Raw genomic sequence first — 12,920 nt, 5'->3', positions numbered from 1 at the left:
GTTTCTCAAGATCCTGCTGATAGTGATGTTATCAAATGTGGAGAGATGAATTCAAGTTCTCTTACTCCAAACCCATGTTCATTGCCATAGAATATATGCTCTTTGATGGCAGGTATTATTTCATTTGTCTTTGTCTCTCTATTGCTTGACATAGTACCTGAAAAATACTAGACAAAAATAAATTCTTGTTAATTGATTAAAAATTTGTTGTTGTTATTGAGTCACATCTGACTCTTCATGGTCCCATTTTGGGGTTTTCTTGGCAAAGTTACCAGAGAGGTTTGGCATTTCCTTCTCTAGTCTATTTTTTAAACAATCATTTCCTTCTGTCTTCAAATTAGTTCTGAATACTGGTTCCAAGGCAAAAGAGTGGTAAGGGTTAGGCAACATGGGGTTAAGTGACTTACACTGGGTCATGCAACTAAGAAGTATCTGAGGCCCAATTGGAACCTAGAACCTCCCATCTCTAGGCCTGGGTCTGAATCCACTAAGTCAACTAGCTGCCCACTCTAGCTCCTTTTCATAGATGAGGAACTGAGGCAACCAGGATTAAATGTCTTGCCCACGGTCATAGAGCTATTAAGTGTCTGAGGCCAGATTTGAACTCATGAAGATTCCAAGCCCAATGCTCTATCCATCCTGCTAGCCAGCTACTTGTACTTAGAGTACATAATAATGTGTCAATTTTGTCATCCTTTAGTGCTGAGATAAAGCCACAAAATAGCCCCTATGCTCTGTGATCTTCCCAAGGATGCGTCTGAGAAAAATCATCTACCTACAAAGAAGAAGATTGGAGAGTGCTGGACTTCCCATTCAATCCAGCCTCTTCCACTTAATACCTGAGTGAGGTGGAGCAAGTCACAGCCTCTCTAGGCTTCCATTTTGTCATCTGTAAAATGAAAGGGTTGGACTAGATGATCCCTTCGTGCACTTCGTTGATGATTCCATGATCTGTCACCTCTAAAATGAGGAGGTTGAACCAAATGATTGCTAAGGTTCCCATCCCAGCCCTTTAACTAATGAGCCTAAATGCCACTCCTCTGGGAGTCTCTTTCAATGTTTTAGTTTCTAGAGAGAGATGAAAGTGACTGGAATGGGCCAGTTCCAGGCTTTAGAAAAATGTCCTCCCCATTCTTTTCTTTTTGATTTCCTGGTTTGAGCAACTTTCAAAATCGTTCATAAATAAGTAGGTTTTTCATTTGAATGTACACTGTAGCCAGTTAGTTCCTTTCTGGCTAACCCCTTGCATCGCTATTCAATGGAGACTAGTAATTACCATAGCAACTGCAGCATGTGGTATATATGCTGCTCCCTCCAAGAAACAAAGCGTTTTCTCTTTTTTTCTTTTAGCAAAATTATACACACACGCATTAATTTGTGAGGTGAAATGTAGTATTTAGAAGAGGAAAAGATGCCTCCCAGGAAACAGACCTCTCCTTGCCCGTTCAGGATCTCGGGAAGTTGGTCCCTTCCCCACTCGCCTCTACTCCTCTTTTCACCCACCGATTGATTCATTTTTAAAAAACGAATTTTTCTGTGAAATGGAAAAAAAAATAGACAGGAAGGATTCTGTTTCAGTGGGAAGGTGCAGAGGTCAGAGAGAATGTGCAGGCTCCGTGTGGCAGTTGTTCCTGTCTGAGTGATTATTATACTACCAAGGGGATTCATTAAAATGAACCCCATTGCTGTTCCACTGAATGAGGCTGCCCATAAATTCTGCCATGAGCTTGTCAGTGGAGAAGCCCATATGTAATGCTTAACTACAAGGGCTACATCTGCTGCTGCCTGTGTCTGCAACCAACCCGTGCTTGCCTCCCATGCGCCATGCATGTGCACGGATGCCCCTCTGACAAGAAATTTCTTAAAAGAAAGCTATTAAGAAGCCCTTTTCCCCAGACTCGTTCAGTGTGTGTATGTGCGACATTAGAGTTCCCGTATGACAGAATCTTGAGGTAATTCCCTACGGACAGTGGAGGGCGGAGGTGAGGGGGACTGGGTAAAGGGCTCCTTGGCAGCATGGGACCACAAATTGCCCTTATTCTGCTGGAGAAACCGGTGGAAGAGGTCAGGAGCCAGTGCCTCAAAGGGACTGCTCACACTAGGTAGCCTTAGCCACAACCAGATCTAATGGAGGCTTCCCGTGCCTCCTGGACGGAGGAAATCTGGCCAAAAGCCTGGGAGCAAAATTTGAACTGAACCACCATTTTGTTATTGCAACCCAAGTCCATAGCAAGGCCATTTCCATGGAATTTAATGAAACTGGGATTTAGAAACATTGCTTTGAGGAGCAAAATAATGAATTCAAGTGAAAGGCATTGCTGGGCCCCAGAACAAACTGAACCTTTTACCCTGTTCCACAAGAATTCAGTTCGTCAGCCTTCTCTAATAACATCCAACCATCCTCCCTTAGAAAATCAAGACCAAAGCGCCAGAGAGGTGTCCGGGAGAAAGGGTGGGGGTGGGGGAACGGAGAGACGAGTAAAAGGAAAGATGGAGACTCTTATCAGCTTTTATGAAGCATTTGATGAAAGTGGAAGCTGAGACTTTCGGCATTTACACTTTAAAATGGGATTTCCGGTTATTAATTCTTTTTGCCCTGCCTTGAGGGAGTCAACGGCGATTAGGGGCTGAGATAACAGGTATCATGAGCGACCTGACTTTTTGCATTCTTCCATTAGCCATATTTAAAAGTCTAAACTGCTGCTTTCTGGGGAGAAGGTGGGTTTTGCCTTTCCTGCTCCCACCCTTTGTCTTGTCCATTTTTCACGATTTCTCCTTTCTCAGCCTCAGAGTTCTTGGCCACTAGATGGTGCCTTTTGCACAGCGATAAATCTTGCACGGTTAAACCTGTTTGTCTGCTGGGAAACTGGGAAGCCAGTGACATAGGGAATTATTATGCACAGCTCATTTCCTTGTAATTTAACTCTCACTGTAACAAAAGCATAATGTATGGCCTGTTTGGGGGGACTGATTTACAACAGTTTAAACTTAAAGATGATTTCCCCCCACCCTCCAATCTCCCACTTGCTGATGGAAGCAGATGAGAATTTCCCATCTCACCCCTGCCTCTTTCTTCACCCCATCCCACACCAACACCCCAGGAAAGACCCGGAATTCGTGAAAACAAAAATAAAACAGCTCTTCCAAAGCTTCACCTTTCACCTCTAGTTTAATATAAATTCATCAGAGACTCAAAGGAAGCTCCATTTCCCTTATTATATAACCTGTAGAGAAGCCCATTGCTTTTCAATATGAAACCCTACAATCTACCCATCCATTTCATTTCACTATGTCCCCCTCCCTCAAAATAAAAGTTTTCCAAAATACTTCTATCCTTGAGATATTTGGTGGCTAGCATTTATATAGCACTTACTGTGTGCTAGGAACTGTACTAAATGCTTTACCTTTATTATCTGATCCTCACTATAACCCCAAGAGGTAGGGTCTATTATCCCCATTTTATAGCTGAGAAAACTGAGGCTAACAGAGATTACTGTTGCTGTTCAGTCATTTCAGTTGTGTCCACTACTTCATGACCCTGTTTCATAGTTTTCTTGGCAAGGATACTAGACTGGTTTGCCATTTCCTTCACAAGCACATTTTGTAGGTAAAAAACTGAGGCAAATAGGAGTAAGTGACTTGCCCAAGGTCACACAGGTAGGTAGTGAGTATCTGAAGCCAGATTTCAAGTCAGAAAGAAGAGACTTTCTGATTCCTACACCAGACTTGGCCAGGGTCATACACCTGGTGAATACTTAGGTTGAATTTGAACTCAGATTTCCTTTCTCCAGGATCAGCACTTGATCCACTGAGTCATTTAAGTACCCCTATCAATTAAAAGATAAGCTTCAGAGGCTGTCCTCCTCATGGATCCAAATCTGATTCCTCTATTAGGACCAAGTTCTAACACAAACAACCCCCCCAAATCTTTCCTAATCATTTACTTCTCTCCTTTCTCTTACTCTGTTTGCACCTCTCTGTACCATAGAAATAATGCCTAACAATACTGTCTTTTTCTCAAATTGTTTATCCTACATGATCTATCATGTCATCACACACTGTTTTGTTTATTAACTATTTGTTGATATTCTGAAGTCTTTTCTCCCCCATGAGTTACTTGTAGGCAGGGACTCTATCTTCCCTAAGCCACATCTCCAGAAAATAATATCTAACATAAAGCTAGTCACACAGGATCACAGAATTACACATACATCATAGAGTTGGAAGGAACCTAAAATATTATGTGCTCCATCCTTCTGGTAGGTCAGAAATTATCACCCTCATTTTACATTTGAGGCAAGCCAATGTGTCTTAGAGTGACTAAATGACATAGAGTTAGTCAGTAGTGGAGTAGGAGTAAGAATTCTGCACACATGTTAGCTTTATGGAGCCTATAGTGAGTTTATCAATGACTGATTGATCAACTGGAGCTACATTTTTCTGAATCTATATTTATAGCCTTCCACTCTCACCTAGGAAAAGAAAAAAAAGATACAAACCACATGATGCATTATTGATTAATTGCATTGTCAGTCTATAAATCCATATTTGCCTGCTTCCAACTATTCATTCACTAGACATTTATTAAACACCGACTGTGTGCAATGCTCTATTCTTTTTATTTTATTTTGCTTTTTCATGCTGAAAAACACACTTCCGTATTGGTCATTGTTGGAAGAACATACTCCTACATAACCAAAACCCCTAAATAAAACTCTAAATACACTGATATGGAAGATAGTATGCTTTGATCCACATCCATCCAACTCCAACAGTTCTTTCTCTGGGGGTGGTTAGCATTGCCTGTTATAAGTCTTTCAGGGCAAGGCACTATTCTTAGCACCAGGGAAGAGACAAAAGATAAAAAGGGGAAAAACCCACTGGTCCTACCCTTACCCAGCTCATAATTTAATGTAATCACAGTCAATGGAATACAAATTAGAATATGTTAGTGGCTTTACATAAGAGAAGAATAATGAGTTATGAGAGCATGTGAGGGAGAAATAATTTGTATCTGGAAGACTTCAATACAAGAATTGGCATCTGAGCTGGACAAGTCAATAGCCTGAGATGGGAAGGGAAGAACAGCAATCAAGGCGTAGAAAGTAGTAGTAGCAAGGTCAGGGAGTTAAGAAAACATGAGATAAATTGGTCAGATAGCAAATAATCTAGGTATCCCAACAAAATAGGAACAATATCTGATTAAGGAAGAAGCTAGAAGAAGGAAATAGTAAAGAGCTTAAGAAATTATCAAGCATGTCTGAATGGAAGAGAATTGACTGGGATAAGTCACTTGAGGCTTATCCTAGTTTAATATTAATATGAAAGGAAAACATAACTCTATTCACCTTTTTTTCACTGAGAAACCCTGATTACTTTACTGCTTTTGATAGATGCCCTCAATTTAATAATAAAATAGCAACTATAAAACAATAGTAATTGCATATACATACGTGTACATATGGCATCCTTACTCCCCTCAGAGAACTATATAGGTACAAAATTGTACAGGAAATAAAAACAGAAGATTCTTGAATAAAAAAAACAAAGAAGTCATACAAATCAGCATTGGTGGTTTGGACACAATAGCACCCATTGAATTAGGTTACAGTGCTCTCTCAAAGTATTATACACTTTATTTTTTTACCCACAGTGTGATATTAGTGGAAAGAATACTAAAATATGGAATGAAGGACCTGGATTCTAATTCTAGTTCTACTTATTGCTTAAATGACCTTGAGCAAGTCACTTATCCTTGTGTAAATGAGGAGATTGGATTGGATGAGTGCTAAGGTCCTTGACAGCTCTAAATTCTATGATTCAGAAGAAATGAGAAAAAAGATGCAGGTCAGATTCCACTCTTGAATTGTGAGATCATTAGTATCTATTTCTGAGGGAGTTGTGGACTTCAAGGTAGATGTCAAAGAACATTCATCAAAGTGTCTAGACCAATGGCACAAAAGCCATAGAACTATGTTGTCCATCTCATGAGAGAAACACGGACTAATTTGTATAATAAGAAACATGCATTTAGCCATGATCAATGTGGGAATTTGTTTTGGCCAACTGCATTTATGTGATACATAAGCAGAAACTATAATTCTGTAATTCTTTTTTTCTTTCTAATTTTTCAATGGATGGAGGGAAAAGAGAGGAAAGAAAAAATAAATCCCTGCTCATTGTGTTTTTAAATCATTGAATATTTGGGAAAAGGCATCCTAGTGTTATCAAAACACTGGCTACTCATCAATGAAATTTTACCCAATATTTATGATTGCTGTTGTTTTATCTGTCTCTGCCACTAATTACCTGTCTGACCCCCCCCCCCCTTCATCTCACTTTACTTCTTTGTAAAAGCAAAGGGTTAGACTAAAGATGATCTCCAAGGATTAAAGTCTTTGAGCTCTAACATTCTAGCTTCTTTGGAATGTCCTGCAGTCCAGAAGATAACAAACCCTCCAGCTATAGAATGTCATCATGTTATGCCCTTCTCGTGTACCATAGACTTGTTCTTCTAGAAGAACAGTGATTGGGATATTGTCCTAGACCATTTACAAAGGATTGATCATCCCACTGTTTGCATTCTAAAACATCTTTATTGGGGGCAACTGAGTAGCTCAGTAGATTGAGAGCCAGGCATAGAGAAGGGAGATCCTGGTTCAAATCTGGTCTCAAACTCTTCCTAGCCTTGTGACCCTGGGCAAGTCACTTAACCTCTTTTGCCTGGCCCTTACCACTCTTCTGCCTTGGAACCAATACACAGTTTTGATTCTAAGGCCAAAGGTAAAGGCTTTTAAAAAAAGTTTTATTATTATTAGTTTCAGATATCTAACTCCAAAGAGAATACTTTCCACTCTTCTGGATAAAGAAAGGGCAGCCTTGGAGTAAAAAGGATCAACCAGGTTCAACTCCACCTGTGATTAGTACTAATTGGATCTTGGACAAGTCATTTAACCTCTAAATGCCCTCAGGCATTATTAGAGGTTTGCTGATCTGCATGTGTGGAGGACATTTCCACACCCAAAGTAAGATTATCACTGATGAAATCACTAGTCTGTTGACCTCCTCCTCCATCCTGTGTGTGGGGGAAAAAATCACCAGCAACTTAAAATAAGTACAGTTTATGTGAGAAGGAAAGAAGATTCATTCCTACTCCTTACTAGCTGTGTGACCTTGGGCAAGTCCTTTATCTACTATCTGCTTCAATTTTCTCTACTGTAAAATAAATATAATAGCACTTACTTCACAAGGTTGTTGTGAGATAATATTTATAGTGTTTAGTGCAGCTCTATTAATAAATGCTTATTCATTTTTTATTTCCTTCCTACCCCCATAACACAATGCCAAAATTCAATGAATATTAGATAACATTAAAAAAAAAAACTGTTTCACTATTAAGGTCAAAGAGGACCTTTGGCTGAAGATTTTTAAAAAATAGTATTTATAACAAAGAGGTAAATACATAGACTTTCTTTAAAAAAGTGGGCTCAGGGTCCCAAAGTCATCATTTGCCATGAAGAAAGCAAAAGCAATTCAGCCAGGGACAGCTCCGGGCTCCCGACCAAGCAATAATATTGTAATAATCATGGGAAGCGTGTGGCAAGCATGTGGCACCTGCAATAGTATGCCTCCTTTTCAAGACATGTAATTAGGAGAGTAGAGCTGTCGTTCAAGGGCACGGAAATCCAGTAACAGTCCTGGGGCAGGGGGGCGGGAGCAATAAGAAAACTGGCAAGAGGACCCATAATGATAGGAAGGAGGAGTAGGACAGGAAGAGGATGAGGCAGGCTTAGAGTCACTGCTGCTCTGTCTCTAGCCAAACTCCTAGCCCTCTGCAAATTGTGCCTGTTACTTTCCTCCCCCTTTACCCTCATTGCAGTGAAAGGCCAGATTTCTTCTCTGACAATAGTTGAGGGCTTTAAATTTGTTTCTCCCCCATCCTATCCAGTCTTGGATTAAGGTGACTGTTTCCGGCAATCATTTCGGTTGCACAATGAACCATATCATCATTCTTAATTGTTATGATTCATGGCTAACCAAATTTACAAAGCTTTTGAATGTCACTGGGTGAAGGCATTATAGGAATCCCAGAACAAATAGAGTAGGAAATGTAGCAGAGTGCTTGGAAGACCAGCTCTATGCTGATGATAATTTGATTGGTAGCATTTATTAAGTGCCTACTATATACAGGTTATTGTGCTGGAGCCTGGGGATGATACCAAGTCTTCTGGAACTTATAATATTGTTTTTAAAAGTGATTTATATATCTTATCTCCTCATTATTTCCTTCTTCCCTAGTAACCAGTGCTCTCTCTCCCCTTCCCATAATTAGTTTTTATTAATTGTTCTGGGTATATATTGCTTTTCCTCAAAAAGAGGCAAAATGATTATTACATTTTTGTTTTGGTATCCTTGTCCTGAGTTTCCTTATTTGAAAAAAAAAGACACTGGAAGCTTGGGATATTAATAAATACACCTAACACAGTATCTTGCACATAGAATGTGATTAATAAATGTTGGTCAAATTGAACTGAATCTCATTTGATCCTCACAACCACTTGGTGAGAGAGGGAATGCAAGTATCATTATTCCCATTTTGTAGGTGAAGAAAATAACACTCAGAAAAGTAACAGACAATTTAGCCAGGGTTACAGAGCTAGGAATTGGCCAAATTGAAACAGAACTACAGACCTTCTGACTTCAAATCCAGGAATTTTTGTACAGTACTACAGTGTGTGGCGTCAGAATTGAAAGAACTAAGGGTTATTGGATTCAGCTGTCTGTGGTGAACATCATCTTGCATCAACTCTAGACTTCTGATTGATTGTGAAATGCCCAAAACATCACATTGGGAAAATATACCAGAAGCCTAGTCATGAAAACTAAAATGCAGTGCCTTCCATTCTTAGTCCAAAGGAAATACTGGCCAGTGCTTCTCCAGAAGAAATATTAGACTGCAAAGAAGGTGTAGATTGGTCGAGAAGAGAAGAGAAATAGGAAGAGAAAGAAAGAGAAAGAAAAAAGGAAGGAAGGAAGAAAGAAAGGAAGGAAGGAAGAAAGGAAAGAAGGAAGGAAGGAAGGAAGGAAGGAAGGAAGGAAGGAAGGAAGGAAGGAAGGAAGGAAGGAAGGAAGGAAGGAAGGAAGGAAGGAAGGAAGGAAGGAAGGAAGAAAGGAAGGAAGGAAGGAAGGAAGGAAGGAAGGAAGGAAGGAAGGAAGGAAGGAAGGAAGGAAGGAAGGAAGAAAGAAAGGAAGGAAGGAAGGAAGGAAGGAAGGAAGGAAGGAAGGAAGGAAGGAAGGAAGGAAGGAAGGAAGAAAGGAAGGAAGGAAGGAAGGAAGGAAGGAAGGAAGGAAGGAAGGAAGGAAGGAAGGAAGAAAGGAAGGGATGGAGGGAGGGAGGGAAAAAGGGAGGAAGGAAGGAAGGGAGGGAGGAAATAACCAGATAGCCATTTTCCCTTCATTTTTTTATATGAGCTTTTGAACCTCCTTTTCTATTTGGCCAATTAAGCTGTTATTTTCTTCTTGCATTACTTTCATTTCTCTTCTCCCTTTTTCCTCTTCTTTTTTTGTTTGATTCCTAAATTACTTTTTGAGCTTTTCCAGAATCTGAGTCCAATTCTCATTTTTCTTTCAAGTTTTGCATGTAGCTGCTTTGATCTCACTGCCTCCTTCTGAGTCTGGACCTTGCTCTTCTTTGTCTCCATAATAATTTTCTATGATTAGGTGTTTGTTTGTCTTTTGCTTTTTGCTCATTATATGCAGACTGTCTTATATCAGGGTGTGGGCTCTTGCTATAGGCTTGGGCAAGGTTCTCAAATTCCTCTTCAGCTAGAACCAGTCATGCACACTGTAGATTGCCTTGCACTGGGGTTGCACTGAGATTCAGGTCTTCACTGCAGAAGGGCAGGGACTTGGAACCTTACTCTGAGATTACACCTGCTAGGGGCACTGTGGGCTGTCCTGTGATGGAGTCTGAAGCCTCATTGTAGATTTGGGCAGAGGCTCTGGGCTCCCTTCCTTTAGGTTTGTATAGGATAAGCATACCACAGCTGCCTTGCTTTGGGTCTTAGGTCTCAAAGTTGGCTTCTTCCCAGGTTTAGAACCTGAAGCAGTGGGGTGTGTGTGTGTGTGTGTGTGTGTGTGTGTGTGTGTGTGTGTGTGATGAATTGCTGCTGGCATATGCTGTTACTGCTTTATTAGGCTTTTCTGCCAGTTGTGCTCCCTTCTCATCCCAGTGAAATAGACTCTACCAACCTTCTCAGTTGTTTTCTGGAGGAGAGTTGCTTTACTCTGTCCATTTGTTGGTTCAGTCACTCTAATACTCATTTTAAGGGGTTATTTTAAGTTTGGTTGGACAGTATTCTCAGAGAGGTCCTAGCTTTCTATACTTCCACTCTGCCATCTTAGCTCTACCTCTAGTTTTGAAATATTGAAATTTTAATATTCAGAAGTGAATGATACAGTTTTTACATGTCACTAAAAAAATAAAAGAGAGAAAGAAAATTTCCCTAAGATCCACTGATCTACTCTAGACTACTCTGCACTCTGATAAATTGGTAGCCATAATTGTCAGTACATTTACATCTTCTTCCCTTGGCTAGAACTCTCAAAAGGAGGAACCACATCTGTGGACCACAATCAAGACACTTTTCAAAAGAGAGCTAAATATTCCTTGTTTCCTTTCCACTTTGCTATAGCGAGTCAGAAAAGTGGAAGAGATCATTACTACCAATCTGTGCTCTATAGCCACCCTCTATGTTGCCATCCAGAAGCTGTCAGACCAGTTTGAGAGCTGAGATACCTCCTCAGGAGCAGAAAATTCTCCATCACTTCTCACATGTCTTGTTTGATGACAGCTTATTATTCAAAGTGAAGGGTGCTGTCAGCCTAGTTTAAAAGTCCTGTGCATAAACATGACCATGCCCCAAGCCAAGGATAGCTGTGGACTTCAAACTTGTGGTTGTGGCAAGGTCCTTCATTTCCTATGTAACTCACCAACCTTAACGGCAGCATTTAGTTATGCTCTTGGTCATGCTATGGATAATTATGTAGTTTGTGGATTATTTTCATTTACTCCACCTCCTGCTTTTAATAAAAAAAACATTCTCCTGCTCCCTTGATCATTTTCATTTCAATTAAGGCAAAATATCCAAAATCCATGACTTATTTGAAACTCTTAGAGCAGTTAAACTCTATAGATTTCACAGGCCATTTAGAAATGGAAAGGACCTTAGAGATTATCTAGTCCAGCAAAAACAGCTCAACAAACAAGGCACTGTACTTGGTACTTTTTGACAAATAAGAAAAAGAAAAAACAAAGACAATCTTTAAAAGTTTTACGTCATCTTCAGGAATACAGAACATATGCAGATAAGAAAATGTATGATCATTTGGGATTGAAAAGAGTACTAACAACTTCAGATAACAGATAACAGATCAGGGTAGCTTGTTATTGTGACAAAATCAGGGGTTACTACTGCCTGGCAGTAGCATCCATTTCCTTCTTTGTTACTTGGCTTCCCAATGTCTTAAACTGCAAAGCACCCTTGAGTGAGATCTCTTTCCTTTATTTTTCTCAGGAGGCTTCTTTTGTGTTCCAAGATTTCATTTGTATAAAACCATTACCTTATATAAATTTCAAAAAGAATATCTTGATTGTGATTAATTTGCCAGCAGATATTTGTCAGGCCCATACTGTATGAGACACAGAAAGGGTGGAAAAGTGGAAAGGATATATATGTGGGACACAAAAAGGCATAAATTAAGTACCTGCCCTGAGGAAACTTTTCATTTGATTTGGGGAGAAAACTCATATAAAGGAAACTGACACTTAAATATCCCAATGGTGTCATCTCATGCATGTAGGCATTTCTTCCAATGATGAAGATCTGTGCCTGCCCAATAAATGCACCTCTTATCTATGTCAGCCCACAAATTGACTTTAAGGGTTCCACCCACAAGATGGGGACCTTCCCTCCTTTTCCAGACATCTCAAGAACAATAGTAGTGTATATGGTCTGTCCATATTCCTCAATCTTTCCATGTGACCAATCCATATTCTTTTTTCCCCCCACACATTTTGTTGTCATCCTTCACATTGTTTCTTCTTTAAAATTTTATGTCTTAGGGGCAGCTGGGTAGCTCAGTGGATTGAGAACCAGGCCTAGAGATGGGAGGTCCTGGGTTCAAATCTGACCTCAGCCACTTCCTAGCTGTGTGACCCTGGGCAAGTCACTTGACCCCCATTGCCTAGCCCTTACCACTCTTCTGCCTTGGAGCCAATACTCAGTATTGACTCCAAAATGGAAGGTAAGGGTTTAAAAAAAAATTTTATGTCTTTAATTTGTTTCTGAATGCCTGTCTGTGCCCTCTACATGCCATTCTATTGTCCTTCCTGTGATTCTTAATTTTAGTTCAATAGAAACTATTCGCATTTTATGACTTGCAAACATACACTAACATGGAAAGAATATTGATATCATAAAAATGGGTCTTGTTTTAAGGAAAAACCTGGAACATTCAAAAGAACTTTGCATTTTCCCAAAGAAAATCCAGGGCGTTCTCTTCCTCTTACTCAATGTTAGACTCACTCATTGTTCATGTGCAAAGTCTGTCCTAAACAAAGAGATTGATAGATGATTCAACATGCTGTCCATCCAATGGCACATCATAGTCTGGGTAATAGTTATTCTTCATCCACTTGTTTTTTCCTGTGTGGATAATTAGGCTAAATATTTTAGAAGGATTATAGATCTCATTTGGGAAGTGCTACAATATTTCAGGGATGATGTAACCAGCACAATATCACCTGCAATCATGAACATCTGGAGGGTCTAACCATCTATAGGGAATCCCTCTTCCAGTTGGAGTCTATGTTTGATCTCCTCCATCATAGTGGTGAACACCTTTGACAAGCATGTCTC

The sequence above is a fragment of the Monodelphis domestica genome, chromosome 8 (assembly GCF_027887165.1).
Source record: "Monodelphis domestica isolate mMonDom1 chromosome 8, mMonDom1.pri, whole genome shotgun sequence".
NCBI classification, from domain to species: Eukaryota; Metazoa; Chordata; class Mammalia; order Didelphimorphia; family Didelphidae; genus Monodelphis; species Monodelphis domestica.
Note: the sequence above shows the minus strand (reverse complement) of the source record.